The sequence below is a fragment of the Ambystoma mexicanum genome, chromosome 7p (genome assembly GCF_040938575.1).
Source record: "Ambystoma mexicanum isolate Mex_15411 chromosome 7p, UKY_AmexF1_1, whole genome shotgun sequence".
In the NCBI taxonomy this organism is placed as follows: Eukaryota; Metazoa; Chordata; class Amphibia; order Caudata; family Ambystomatidae; genus Ambystoma; species Ambystoma mexicanum.
Genome location: NC_090939.1, coordinates 209,879,967 through 209,895,552, shown reverse-complemented (window position 1 = coordinate 209,895,552; position 15,586 = coordinate 209,879,967). Strand labels below are relative to the sequence as shown.

At 47.9% G+C, this 15,586-nt stretch overlaps 1 protein-coding gene across 2 annotated transcripts in view; it reads right to left on the bottom strand.

The window, feature by feature from the left end:
• The window catches only part of ERG (ETS transcription factor ERG), a 1,195,114-nt gene extending 1,184,814 nt beyond the window's left edge, over positions 1-10,300 (bottom strand). The window contains exon 1 of one of the 2 annotated variants that reach the window (XM_069636074.1): positions 10,078-10,300. The gene's annotated coding sequence lies outside the window, so the exon portion shown is untranslated. The remainder of the gene's footprint in view (positions 1-10,077) is intronic. The other variant, XM_069636076.1, reaches the window with a different exon arrangement.
• Between the last annotated feature and the right edge of the window lie 5,286 nt (positions 10,301-15,586).

Here is a 15,586-nt window from a genome sequence, read left to right as displayed (position 1 = left end):
CATGGTTGGCAACCATGGAGCTATTTACTCCATGGAATACCGGCATGGTGAATGGAGTAATTACCGGTCCATTCCAAGGTTGGATGGACCGGTAATTCCCCATTCACCATAGCCCTTCCCCATCCCCATTTTTGCCCCCATAAGGCTCAATGGGAATGGGGAAGGAGGTAATTACGGCACCGTAAATTACGGTGCCGTAATTTACTCCAAGGTCACTTTGCGGGTCCCGTAATTTACTCCTGCTAAAAGCAGGAGGTAAAGAGGGACCCGCAAAGGGAACTCGGAATACGGAGGTAAGGGATTACCACCATCGGTGCCCTTACAGGCGCCGGTAATCCCTTACCTCCAACCTCGGAATGACCCCCAATGATTTATTCTGTGCGGTATCGAAGGGTTGTCTACAGGCACAGAATTGGTTCCCTTTAGTGAAAATCACAATTACAAATTACACACAAGGATTCACGGTTTAGCCTTGTATGAGCACTTTAATTAAGGACACCAGTGGAGATGTTGGAAAATAAGTGTGGTGCTTCTGAGTGCTCGAAGCGGGCACTGCACTGTTCAAGAATGGGCTATAGGACCACTCTGGTAGACAGAACTGCAAATTAAATAAGAGTTGGCTATGTATATGCTTGACGTTTTGTAAAGATGTGTTGAATGGCACCAAAGTTATACGCATCTCAAAAATCACTTTTCCTGTGTGGTGAGTATGTGTGTGTGTGTGTGCGTGTGTGTGGGTGCATGTAGATAGACAGAGAAACAGACAGACAGACAGACAGATAGATAGATAGATAGATAGATAGATAGATAGATAGATAGATAGATAGATAGATAGATAGATAGATAGATAGATATAGATAGAACATGTTTTTACAAGGAATACACTTTGCTTACAGATACAAAATATAGTCTACAATTGAGGTGACTACAAACATTCGCTCCTTTACAACACTTGCTTTAAGGATTAGGTTGCGTATACTACAATTTACATTGAATGTTGTCTAATAATGGATTGTTAAGAAGTCATGTTTAGTTTACAGTTTGACATACAATGTTCAGACGGTTTGTAATAAAATTAAAGTTGGCATTCCCAACGTTTGTAGACTTTACTTTTTGCTTTTTTTATATTGTTTAAGGTAAACTCAATGTTGGCATTCCAAACGTTTGTAGGTTTTACCATTTTATAGGCTATAACCTTAATTATTTTTTGCATGTTTTTTTCCATGTGAAAAAACAACAATTAGGGATTAAACAAAATTCCATTCACAGAAAGGGGTTCAGATTATGAAAAGACAAAAACTGTATTGAAACATGGAAAACATGGCACCTGGGGTCATGTTTGACTCCTCTCTCTCCTTCTCCCCTCACATCACTGATCTTGCCAAATAGGACAGCTTTCAGCTCCACCTCCTCAGGTGCATTTTGCCTTTCCTCGTCTTCCCCCAGAAACTCAATGGGGTCATTACGAGTTTGGAGGTAGCCATGGTGCTAATAGCACCATGGCTGCCTTCAAACCCGTGTCCGGGTCCGTGGTGTCGGAATGGGGACTTACCGGGACATTCCGACCTTTGCGGACCCGGTAAATCCCCATTCCGAAAACCATTCCCCATTCCCATTCGAGCCCCCATAGGGCTCAATGGGAATGGGGAAGGAGCTAATAACGGGCCTGCAAATTAAGGGGCTGTTATTAGCTCCCTAGTTCCTTAACGGGTCCCGCTAAGGGCGGCTGGTAAAACCAGCCGGCCCTAGTGGGACCTGCTAAGGGACTTCGGAATGCAGCGGTAGGGGGTTAATGGCACCGGCATCCTTACCAATGTCGTTAACCCCTTACTGCCTTACTCAGAATGAGGCCCAATGTCTCCAGAGCCCTGATCTTCTCAAGGCTGAACTACTGCAACAGCCTCTTCCTCAATCTGCCTCTTTCCTCACTCCACCCCCTCCAACTAATCCAGAATAAGGCTGTGAGACATATCCTTGGCCTAATGCGGAGGGACTGCATCTCTCCAGCCCTAATATCTCTCCACTGGCTCCTGGCAGGTGCAAGGATTAAATTCAAGACCCTATGCATCATCCACAAGGCTTTCCGGGGCCTGGGACCCTGCTACACCAAAATCTATCTCCCTAAACACCTCCCGGCTAGAACACTTCGGTCCTCTAGCTCCAATTCTCTGCAGCCCCATCATTTCTCCAAGCAAAGAGTAGGGGGTAGATCTCTATTTTCGGCATGTGCCTCCCTCTGGAATGGCCTCCCTGCCTCTCTTAGACCTGAGCCTGATCTCCTTAAGTTCCAGAACTGGCCCAAGACCTTGCTCTTCTCTTCTTCCTTCCCTCTCGCTCTTCTTCCTTCCCTCTCGCCCTCCCATGATAATCCCCCCATTTTTGGCTTTTGACTGGCAGCCTGGTCCCTTATGAGTCTTACAGGGCATCAGGCCCGCCGTATCCAGTCAGCACCTGACCAACCTAGCACTGCCCTTCCGGGCCCCCTCCCTGACCAGTCTGGAGCGTTGGCACCCCCTCTCTGACTCAGGTCCACCCTCCCTTCCCCGCACTAGTCGGTGATCCCTGACATCCCCTGACACTTGCCCTCTTGGGCTCCCCATAGCACTTTCCTAACCCGGGCCCTCGGCACCTGCCCCCCCAACCACACCCCTTCTTCCCCTCCCTGCTATTACATTTGCTGCTGCAATTGCACGATCCGAAAGTCATAAGGTTTAGGAGGACCGTTATTGGGTTTTTTTTGTATCCCCTTACCCCCCAAGCCGCCAGCCCCCATTTAACCTGTCTGTTGGTGCTTGGAAACACATTGTGTAAAGGCACCTTATAAATATGCAATAAAATAAAATAAAATAAAAATACCTACTTACAGAATGCTGCAAGACGATAGGAATGGACTTGACTCTATGGAATGCCACAAGACAATGGGAATGAGACTGACTCTACAGAATGCTACAGGACGATGAAAATGCGATTGGCTCTACAGAATGCCACAAGGTGATGGGGATTGGCTCTATGGAATGCTACAAGACGATGGGTATGAGATTCACTCTACTGAATGCCACAAGGTGATGGGAATGAGATTGGCTCTATGGAATGCTACAAGACGATGGGTATGAGATTCACTCTACTGAATGCCACAAGGTGATGGGAATGAGATTGGCTTTATGGAATGCCACAAGACGATGTGAATGAGATTGACTCTACAAAATGCCACAAGATGATGGGAATGAGATTGACTCTACAGAATGCCACAAGATGATGGGAATGAGATTGACTCTACAGAATGCCACAAGATGATAGGAATGAGATTGACACTCCAGAATGCCACAAGACGATGTGAATGAGATTGACTCTACAAAATGCCACAAGATGATGGGAATGAGATTGACTCTACAGAATGCCACAAGATGATAGGAATGAGATTGACACTCCAGAATGCCACAAGACGATGTGAATGAGATTGACTCTACAAAATGCCACAAGATGATGGGAATGAGATTGACTCTACAGAATGCCACAAGATGATGGGAATGAGATTGACTCTACAGAATGCCACAAGATGATGGGAATGAGATTGACTCTACAGAATGCCACAAGATGATGGGAATGAGATTGACACTCCAGAATGCCACAAGATGATGGGAATCAGATTGACTCTACGGAATGCCACAACACAATGGAAATGAGATTGGCTCTATGGAATGTCACAAAATGATGGAAATAAGATTTGAATGAGATTGTCTTTGTTTACTAGATTTATTCATAATCCTGCACATATTGTATCTGATGAATTTTGGGTAAGATTACTGAGTGAGAAACAGATCTCCCTGATATAAATTACAACTGGGCTGAACAAAAACAGTCTGGATGCATTCCAAAACAGTGTTAAATAGTTCTAGCGAGCATACCCAAAATTACTGAGCTGGAGGATTCTCCTGTCATGTAGTATGCACTTGTGAAGTTCATGGACTCTTGGCCTTTTACTTGGTTTCACTTGTACCTTCAATAAAAGTTTATATTCATTGTTATAATATGTGTGTCTTTATGTTCATGTTTGGGTTTTGTATGTTAATTTCATGAATTGATTTGATCATAGCTAGCATTGATTGTGATAACAGTGAAAGGTGTATTGTTCACCAATGCACTAAGTATACGTACAATAAAGTAATCAAGAAATCCTGAGGACATGTAAACAACAGCCTCCAGGTCTGAGTGGTTTGTAACGATAACCAAACCCTAACATGCCATTTTAAGACCATAACACGCATGTTGCCCTTAGTGGAAAGCCCAGTTGACCACCTGTGATGATGTTTAACTGACCCACTTTCACTGTTAAAGAGGAAACTCTTGCCGCATCCTGGCAATTGTATTGGTGCCTATTGGGTTCAGAAGTATGTTTATTTAACCAAAATAAATGCCTTTGTGTTTATTTATTCTTTATTTTTTTCTGATGGACATACACAGGCCCTGATTTGTGTCATTCTGCCTGCCAATCCCCATTTGTCAAACAGGCATTTGCAGGCAGAATGGTACGTGAATCCCTGTTTTACACGCAAATAATTCCATGAATTAGGGCCACATAGTGCAGTGTCCAAAAAAAAACATATGACACAACTGGATCCAGTAGAAAGGGTTTGCAACCAATCGCCTGGAATTTCCCCCAACGTATCTGATATTGCCCTTTATCATGTGCTGCATTCTTTGATTGACTTTCTATAATTCGAGTATCTGTAGTTCTCGGGTGTGATGCTGTATGATATGATGTGATTTTTAACGCCCTTAATACCGTTCTCTTGCTTCCCAGCGAGCATGTTGCTCCTGAGCTATCCTCCCGAGACATATGTCCTAACATATGGCCTAACACTCCTGGGTATCATGAGGCAGTCTACTTTACTGGATTAGAAACGTAACTGTGCAAGTGACAAACATATTAACAATACAAATAGTAATAATACTCATAATTAAAGTTTTTTGTTATTGTACATATGGTTAACATAACCTTTATACATATTATATAAGATCCAACATCATATTCTTATTAAAATACATATCTCTTATTTTTCCCCTAAAAGCTTATATATATATAATTCTAATTTTTTTTTAAAAAAAAACTGTAACTAACCCCATTGGAGTTGTATCACCGCCCAGGAGACGGCTCTGCACCTGTCCTATGGTATGCACGAACCAGCTATCAACTGGATTCTGAGTGGCCCCATTTTCTGGCATGATGTGTTTAGGGCCTGGTTCACAGAAGTGTTTTATAATGCTGCGATCCCATAGGAAAACGTTCTGTGAATCAGGTGCTCCAAGATTGCCATGTTATCTTTTCCCTCACAGAGACCACATGTTCTGATGCGTTTAGGGATTCTCCTACTGGCTCCACCACCTCCAGTGTCAACAATCAGGATGTTATGTAGCACTTGAAACCGAATTGCGCCTGCTTCTAAGCAGTGTAGCAATAGCTGATATTATTAGCCAATGTAACGGTGCTTAGCATATTGCCATAGGAAGGATGAAGGGCTGGGCTGGCTCTGTAGGCATTGGAACTTGAGAAGTGCAAGCTTGCCCCATGTCAGAGGGGAGCGCTGCACCAGAGAGCCATCCACACGGCCAGTGCTGTGAACGCACTAGACGAGAGCCCGAAGGTATGAAGTACTGCACAGCACTCTTAAGAAATCAAGTTAAAGCTCGAAACGTAGCTGCAGGAATTCAAAAAGATGTGTCCCGGGCAGTCAGAGGGATGCGCGAGTGACCAATGCATTTGTCGTTCACTTCTCAAAGTTCAAATATAATGTTTTTTAAATGAGAATGTCTCAAACATCTACTGGTCTTGAGAGAACGCTACTCTGTAAGAAACAAATACACACGAGCTTGAGTTTGCCGGGAGGAAATGAAACACATGGCCTATTCCTAGCACAGCTTGCAAACATGTATTACCCGAGACCAATGCATGTGTAAATTACCCTAACAATCAGTAATATACATTGAACGTTGCCATTTTGTTTACAGGATATTGCATTATTGCCTGGTCATTCAACACGCAGAGAATACCATTACAATCAGTAGAAGTAACAGCTGGTGTTTACAGCTCCACGAAAAGGCAAATGTCGAGGCTCAAAGCGCTATATAAAAGAGCATGGTTGTTTGCCTAACCCATTTCCTCGCACAAGGCGCTGCTTTGCACTGCCTCAGTTAATCAAATGTATGTTTTTCTCCGTCTCACCTGCAAGTAATTGGTTCACTGTGACAGTGCCTTGATGCCTACCGGTTGCTGCGCGCTTTACAAATGAAGTAAATAAATAACATGAATACACATTGTGCTATTATTATTGTTTGTGTAATTGTTGAGTTGGGGTATGTGTCGAGGCTCATGCGAACCTACCCAACAGGGGCAACCGGGTGAAAAGTGATAAAAAAAATAACGAGCATGCCACGAACTCCAGATTCGGGGAAGCGAGGCAGATGCGAGAGAGTTCGCAGAACATTCCTGTTTTTTTGCCATTTGAAGTCGCACACAGTCTCACACCCTTTGTCTCGCTCTCGAAATGGGCTGCTAAGCAGGTCTCTCAGGGCTCTGCTGACAGGGAAATGGGAAGGCAGGGGTCAGCAGCAGGTCCAGTGCCCACACACATATGACCGGATTTCCCTGGAAAATGTTTTGGAGATATTTGCCTTGACCCAGAGACATTTGGCAAGCTCCGGGCCCCAGAACAACAGTGGTCGAAGTGAGTAGGAATAGTCAGGAGTGGTGCTCCACTCCCTTAATTCTTTTACTGTTAACAGCTCCACTACGTTTATCAACCAGTTTCCCCATTCCGGAACGGTTCTTCGTGAAGTTAAATTACCACTTTAGCACTGGATATCCGTTACAGCTAAACTGAAATATATTTCAACTCAATTGGCTGTCAACCAGCATGACTGCAACCCTTGAAAAGGTGTTGCACGTTGCTCCTTTCCTTCCTACTCTGTCCGCCGCCGGAGTCACAGTGTCACTACTTTTTTGGTACTTCTATCATTGCGGTAAAGCGTCTCTGAACTGCATAGGATGTCATTAACTACTCTGAGTAGATCCCCACACTGCTGCATACTTCTGTCCACACGTGTGTGTACAGATGCAAAAGGCACAAACCTGTGTCAGAAGGCATGGCGGCCACCTACGAATAAAATGAGCGCAGAGTCAACGTGTGTGATCTGTCGAGCAGCAGGTCCCGGGCATCGCTTCGGGCTGACTGTTCACACTAGCGCTCACCCATTCACTCAGAGTCCTCTTCACTCTTCTGAGTGACCACCTATTCACACTCTCCCCCCACCCACACGAACAGTATGCTACCCAGCCCCAGCAAACTACACTACCTACTCGTCATTCACCATTTAGACTCCTGCACACTCTACACTGTCCACCCAGCCACACGGGCACTGTGATACCTATTCAAGCGGCCCACCCCCCAGCAAACTACACTGCCTACTCATTCACCGTGTATACTCCTGCACACTGCTCACCCGTCCTAACTGCAGCACTGTCCCTCGTTCACACCATCCACCTAGTCACATTATGCTCTGTCCGTCCATCCTATCTGCCCAGACGTGCAATGTGTGCACTGTCAACACGTTCCACCCATCCACGCGTGCACAGTGTGCATTATCTACCTATTCACGCCTCCCACCCATACACATAGCATACCCATTCACACTGTCCACTCACCGACACTGCCCACCCATACACATTGCATAGCCATGCACACTGTCCACCCATCCGCACATGCACAGTGTGCATTAACCCATTCACGCCTCCCACCCATACACATAGCACACCCATGCACACTGTCCACCCATCCGCACATGCACAGTGTGCATTAACCTATTCACTCTGCCCACCCATATACATTGCATATCCATTCACACTGTACACTCTCCACTCGTACACAGTGCGCACCCATACACATTGCATAGCCACCCATCCGCACATGCACAGTGTGCAGTAACCTATTCACGCATCCTCACGATCTACCTGTTCACGCTGCCCACCCATACACATTGCATATCCATTCACACTGTACTCTGTCCACCCATACACACTGCGCACCCATACACATTGCATAGCCATGCACACTGTCCACCGAGCCACACATGCAGTGTGCATTATCTACCTATTCATGCTGCCCACCCATCCGCACTGCCCACCTATAAACATTGATTATCCAGTCACACTGCCGACCCATCCATGCATGCAGTGTGCATTATCTACCTGTTCACGCTGCCCACCCATACACATTGCATGTCCATTTACACTGTACTCTGTCCACCCATACATACTGCGCACCCATACACATTGCATAGCCATGCACACTGTCCACCGAGCCACACATGCAGTGTGCATTATCTACCTGTTCACGCTGCCCACCCATACACATTGCATGTCCATTTACACTGTACTCTGTCCACCCATACACACTGCGCACCCATACACATTGCATAGCCATGCACACTGTCCACCGAGCCACACATGCAGTGTGCATTATATACCTATTCATGCTGCCCACCCATCCGCACTGCCCACCTATAAACATTGATTATCCAGTCACACTGCCGACCCATCCATGCATGCAGTGTGCATTATCTACCTGTTCACGCTGCGCACCCATACACATTGCATATCCTTTCACACTGTACACTCTCCACTCATACACATACACAGTGTGCACCCATACACATTGCATATCCATTCACACTGTACACTCTCCACTCATACACATACACAGTGCGCACCCATACACATTGCATAGCCATGCACACTGTCCACGAGCCACACATGCAGTGTGCTTTATCTACCTATTCATGCTGCCCACCCATCCGCACTGCCCACCTATAAACATTGATTATCCAGCCACACTATCCACTCTCCACCCATCCACACGGTCCACCCATCCACACGTGCACAGTGTACATTGTCTGCCTATGCACAGTGTGCATTATCTACCCACCCATTCGCCCTGCCCACCCATACACATTGCATATCCATTGACACTGTACACTGTCCACTCATGCATACTGCCACACACTCGCATGTCGATGGCACGGTGTACGCATTCACGCTGTCCGCCTAGCTACACCACCCACACATCCATTGTACACCCATTCACATGGCCCACATTATATTCCCGAACCACATTATCTGCAAATTCGCAGTGCCCACCCGGCCACACTTCCCAGCTGTTCACACTGTGCAGTGAGCGCGCAACCACCCTGTACCTGGCCCACCTTCCACACTGACAGTCCATCCACAGAGTGGGCATTAGCAGCCCACAGTCCACCACAGAGCAGTTATGCAGGGGCCCCGAGTCTGGGAAGAAGAAGGACACGTACCCCCCACACGTAGAGGGAGCGTTCCCTCCTCTGTCTCCCCATTGTATCTCACGCTGAGATGTCACGCGCCTGCTGCGGAGGCATCAGCGCTCCCAGAGGCCCGGCGCTTCCCAGGTTAACTTGCTCCATCTGTGTTATGCCGGCCACCTTTGAAAGGCGTCTGCGAGAGAAGGGGGTCTGTGTTTAATCAGCACAACACGCCTGTCTGCTATACCGAGGGGACGCCGAAAAGGGCTGTTTCCTTTATTTAATATCTCGACTTTAGAAGATTAGTGAACGAAGGCTACGGTGCAACGGCGAGACAAAACTCAGCGCTGCAAACATTCCTTTGCCCCGAAAGGAAAAGGCGAATGGTTGCAAGGGTCCCTCGTTTCCTCTGCAGTCGGAATTACCTACTTCGCTGTAGCCCTGGACGTGCTGCCTCCCGCGTTGCCCTCTTCTTCACCATTCATCACCCGTCTCTTAAGAGCCGAGCGCACCGAAGCCCAGCAGCAGAGCCGAAGCACTAACCACGTCTGCGCACTAATCACTGCTGGACTGGCTCTCCAAGCACCTAAACTGAACATCTCTCCAAGAAGCGTGCGCTTCCTTCCCAGGGAGCGCAGGACCAGCTGCCTCCTTCTAAACATCAAGATGGTTTTCGTTGTGCGAGCCTGTGGGTGCCCAGGTACCCCGCTCGGATGCGCAGAGCAGAGGGAGCAGGCTCAAATGACTTACCAGACCCGGAAGAGATAGGAGGTCCCGTCTGCAGCCCGAGGTCTCGTCCCCCAGCGCGCTCCACTCTGTCCCAACCAATGTCTGCTCGCTCTGGGGGTCCGCTGCGCTGGACTCCTCCAACGAGTCGTGGGTGCCTTTGCACTCGGGGAGGGCTGGCGTGGGGGAGGGGGCATAAGGTGCAAAAGAACTTGCCGAAGTTCTATGCGAGAGGAGATCCGAGGATGGGAGGATGGAGGAGGGGAGTGGGTGGAGGCTAGAGGACTGTGGCCACTTCAGCCAGCCTGCGAGTGTAATATCAGTGTGTGCGACGGAGAGGGGAGGAGGGAAGATGGAGGTACTGCGAGCGTGTGTCTAATGTGAGTGACTGGGTGCGTAGAGATGCTCTGACTCACTGCGCTGCCAGTGGACTCCAGCCCAGAGCTTCTTGGACTCAATGAATCGCGTTTTTAAAAAAAAAATGTTTTCTTTCTCTCCAGTCATGGGTCATTGAAAGTAACTGTGTGCTTCCCGCGTTCCAATCTTTACTACAGGAGGGGGTTGCTTCTGCTTCAGAAGAGTGTGAGCATTGTGCCCATGTCTGGGCATGTGAATGTCCATACTGATGCCCATACAGGAAGGAAGGAAGGAAGGAAGGAAGGAAGGAAGGAAGGAAGGAAGGAAGGAAGGAAGGAAGGAAGGAAGGAAGGAAGGAAGGAAGGAAGGAAGGAAGGAAGGAAGGAAGGAAGGAAGGAAGGAAGGAAGGAAGGAAGGAAGGAAGGAAGGAAGGAAGGAAGGAAGGAAGGAAGGAAGGAAGGAAGGAAGGAAGGAAGGAAGGAAGGAAGGAAGGAAGGAAGGAAGGAAGGAAGGAAGGAAGGAAGGAAGGAAGGAAGGAAGGAAGGAAGGAAGGAAGGAAGGAAGGAAGGAAGGAAGGAAGGAAGGAAGGAAGGAAGGAAGGAAGGAAGCGAGGGAGGGAGGGAGGGAGGGAGGGAGGGAGGGAGGGAGGGAGGGAGGGAGGGAGGGAGGGAGGGGTTTTGTCTAACTTAGTGCGTGTACACAGTGTAGCCGGGTGCGGGAACGGTTTACAGGGGTTTGCATGCAGATTTTACAAATTTTACCAGAGTTAAAGACACCCTAGCAAAATCCATGGACTTCTGGGGGAAGCTTCCACTTTCCATGGCTGGGAGAGCGGGTCCCCTCAAGATGGTTGCACTTCCCCGCCTACTATTTCACCAATGTTCCCTTCAACATCCCCCCCTCCTTCTTCAGTGACATTAATAAGTTATGTAGGCAGTTCCTCTGGCAGGGGCGCAGGCACAGGGTGGCGCTGGAGACACTCCAAAGACCCTACGAAAGGGGAGGATTGAAAGTCCCAAACTTCGAACTGTACTACCTAGCATGCCAGCTAAGACACGTGATGCGATGGATGGCCGATGAGATCACTACAGATACCAGACTTCTCCAACCAGCCCTGACCGGCCTCTTACTCAGAGACCTACTTTGGGTCAAGGAGGGAACCCCAGGGCAGTACCCATACCTGGCGAAGCTCGGAACCCGGCTCTGGCGAAGGGCTTGCAGGACATTAGGGTCCCCAGATCCATATTCCCCGCAGATTCCCATAGCTGCACTCATGGCCCATCTCCCATGGGGCCGTCTGGAAACACGTGCACAATGGGAGCCCTGCGGGGTGGCCACCCTTGGAGACCTGGTTCAGGACCAGGAAATCCTAACATTCTCCGACCTCAGCGAGACCACGGAGCTACCAGCAGGACAATTCCTGCTCCATAGAGCAGTGATCCAGGCTCTGAAGGATAGATGGCCTCCCTTGCTACGGACAACGAGATCATAGAAACAATGCTAAACACCGCCGAAGGGGGCCACGAAACCTCGCGGCTCTACGAAGCCTTAATGTTAGGCACGACCGGAAATGAGCTCAGAAGCAGAGGAAAGTGGGAACACAAACTAGGCCTGGAATTCGACGATAAGGAATGGGAAAGAGTCACCCTCTACCACAAGAAAATCTCCAGAAACGCCCGCTTACAACTCATCCAACTATACATCACCAACATGGCCTACCTTACTCCCGAAACCATATCGAGTTTCAAGGGCGCCGCTATCCAGCTATGCCCTAAATGCAATGAGCCGAGGGCGGGAATGACTCATATGTTCTGGGGTTGCCCAGTGATACGCACCTTTTGGACGCAAGTACGGGAAAGGGTGGCAAAAGCAGATATTGTACTAGAGGTGCACGACCCTGCGGCATGCATCCTGGGTAGATACAGCAGTGACCGCAAGAACAAGCCCCTAAACAGACTTAGAGACTTAATTTATATCACGGCGAAAAGACGCATAGCCATGGGTTGGAAGAGCCCCAGAGGCCCGATTGAAGCGCAATGGTGGGACGACCTCACAAAGTGGATAGTTGCCGAGACCGGAGCATGGGAAACCGCAATCCACGAACAGAGGCTAGACTCCAGTGCGGAACTACACTGCTGGGTGTCGCTGACAGTGCCATTACTCCACCCCAGAGTGGTGGACGACCCCTCAGAAGGATTGGCCAGCCCCGGCCTCTAAACTGGTTTGGAATAGGACGGGGGTGTTGACCAGGACCTTGGAGGTGGGGGAGGGAGGCGGGGGGTGGTGTTGGGGAAGTTTTGGACGTGTGGCATATTTATAGTACTTGAAATGTTTGTGGTCTGTTAATCTGTTGAAAACCAATAAAGAAAGTTTAAAAAAAAAATAAATGTTGTCAGGGTGCCGGTAACAGTTATGGGGGCCCCGCATAGGGACCAAGAGATGCAGGCCTGCTTGCGGGGTACCCCACGCACTGTTTAAAGGATGCATCTATCCGATCCTGGGGGAGCACGCAAACGTAGCTGTTTCTGGCTGTTTTTGCTCTGCGTGCGGACGTGCCAGGGGCATTCTGGCCACCACTTGCATATACGGTTGCTTTGCGAGAACAATTTCATGAATAAGCAGAGCCCATAGGGAAACCTCTGCATGCATGTTCGGGCAGAGTCGTTCTCAGTGCGCAGGCTTTGTGGGATCTATGTACACTTTTCCATGACTAGGCCCTAAATCCTTTGAAGTCAGTGCAATCAACAATACCATCAATATCACAAAGTAACTCCATGGGCTTAGATTCTAAAATGTTCACATCTGTATGACCTCACGGCATTATCACTATACATTTTCAAAGTTCTCGTTCAATATTTCAATGAAAAGTCCTGCAGAAATTATCCCTTTTGCAAAAAGAATGGGTTCAATGTGTGTGCTGTCTGCGGGTAACATTGTGTGCTGCTGTAGGGTTATCCTGGTAATCCACGTTGGTTTGGTTTTGCCACACACAAGACGCCCTGCATTGGCACATTCACCTCCGGCTTTCACACAGTCTGATGAAGAGATCCTGTATAGGGAGCTACTGCCTATATTTTTGCACTATAAAAGGCTAAGTATTGCTATACATTGATAGCTTTCTTCCAAGCAAGGCTCCAGCTTGCCTCACTGTGAACTAAAATAAGACTAGCTTTCAATCTTAAAGAGTGCCCCACTGAAGAAGGTGAACATTCAAAGGAAGGCAGTGAGAGATTGTTTGAATGAAGAAACCAGTATATGGTCATCAGAGGGCATCCCGCCAAGTCAATCACTGAATAAAAGAACACACCCACCTCAAGCTCAACTGGAAGTGAGCGTGAACGCCATATAACACCCAGATCTAGAGAAGGCAAGTTTGAGTGCTGTGACGGCTGATGGAGCCGGTCCTCACTGCACACCCAGGGCCTCATTACGAGTTTGGCGGCAGCCATGGAGCTATTAGATCCATGGCTCGATCATGGAGCTAACGGGCCTCCAATAACTGTTACGGGCACCCTGACAACATGCGTATGATTTTTTGTAACTCTGATAAAACTCGTAAAATCTGCATGCAAACCCTTGTAAACCGTTCCTGCACCCAGCTACACTGTTAGACAAAACCTCAGTTACATACACGCACCTCTAAATCCGCCACCCGATCTTACCACTGCAAGATGAATCCTATGTGCAAGTGTCTGTTAGCTATGGAGCTATTAGCTCCATAGCTGCCGCCAAACCGGGCTCCTTTCCCAGGTTCCCAGAATGAGGAATTACTGGGCCATTCTGAGTTCGGAGGGCCCAGTAATTCCTCCCTCTGGGAACCCGGGCCCGGACCTTCCCCATTCCCATCTGAGCCCCCCATAGGGCTCAATGGGAATGGGAGAGGGAGCTAACAATGGGTCGAGTATGACCGGCCCGTTGTTAGCTCCCTCTTCCCCTCGCGGGACCCAGTAATGATGCCTGGTTTTACCAGGCGTCCTTAACGGGTCCCGCGAGGGGACCTCGTAATTTCGCGGGCTGGGTTTAACGGGTCCTCCTCCATTAGAGGAGCCTGTTAACCCGTTCTGCGAACCTCGTAATGAGGCCCACAATGTTTGGAACTATTGGCTCTGAGCGTCTACATGGTCAAGGCAAAGGGATGTCCCGGTTCACCAGGGGAACTGGGGACTACCTGTGAATGAGAATGGTGCAATGTCAGGTGACCCAAGAGGACAATTACTAAATGGTCCTACTGGCACTATGGCTCCCATTAATCAACATAAGGTTTAGAGCATATTGAAGAGTTCAAAGGGCCCTGAACTTGGTAGTAAAGGGCCATTAGAAGTGACAAATGAAGCAACCGATCCATGGAATGAACAGAAAAACATGAATCAAGATTTGCTGTCTAGTTAAAATACATTGTACACGGTTCTGTTGGAGAGTCTACTGATAGAGAATAGAGACTTTGTATAAAATAGATTGAACATATTGTGTTTAATGAGGGATAGCTCCAATCTGTCAACTCTGTCTTCTAGTGATCTGGAAAGAGTGGACTTCATTGATCTCCACATAACTGATCGATCGGTCATGTTCATAACCTCTAGGATAGTCCTGGGCAAAATTAATTTGGTTGAATTGCAGTCACTGAGGACCCCACTCTTTGACGTAACAATGTATGAGAAGTTGCATTTACTAAAAAAGCTTAGCAGGTGTGGATTATTCAGCTAGTGAAATTCATGTTCCTATTGACCCATAAATAGCAGAACCAAGAAAGATCCATTTTGCTAAGGAAATCACTAGGTGTCAAAGTCACCTCAAAGACTGGACCTGGTTAAGTGGTGCCCTTCATAACTATGGTCTAAACAAGAATACGTAGCATGCCTGGGAATATGATTGTCCCTACTGGCATTTCTTTAGTATCGTGGAACTCTAAAGGACATTGTAATCTTTTTGCAAATGCAGACCTAGGAAAATTCCTGAAAGGGCAATACTTGGTCCTATTGCCAGAAACATGGCTTATGGAACGTCCATGTATGGATGGTTTTTACAGCCCTCTTTCAGCCTGCTTGGCAGGGTGCAGTGGGTGGCCCCTCGGGGAAGATGGGGTGCTTGTTACACTATTCAAATCAGAAAATAATTGGGAACTGGTTGCAGTAGAAAATGCCTGTGGCAGTACATGTAAAAATCCCAGCCGAAAGGG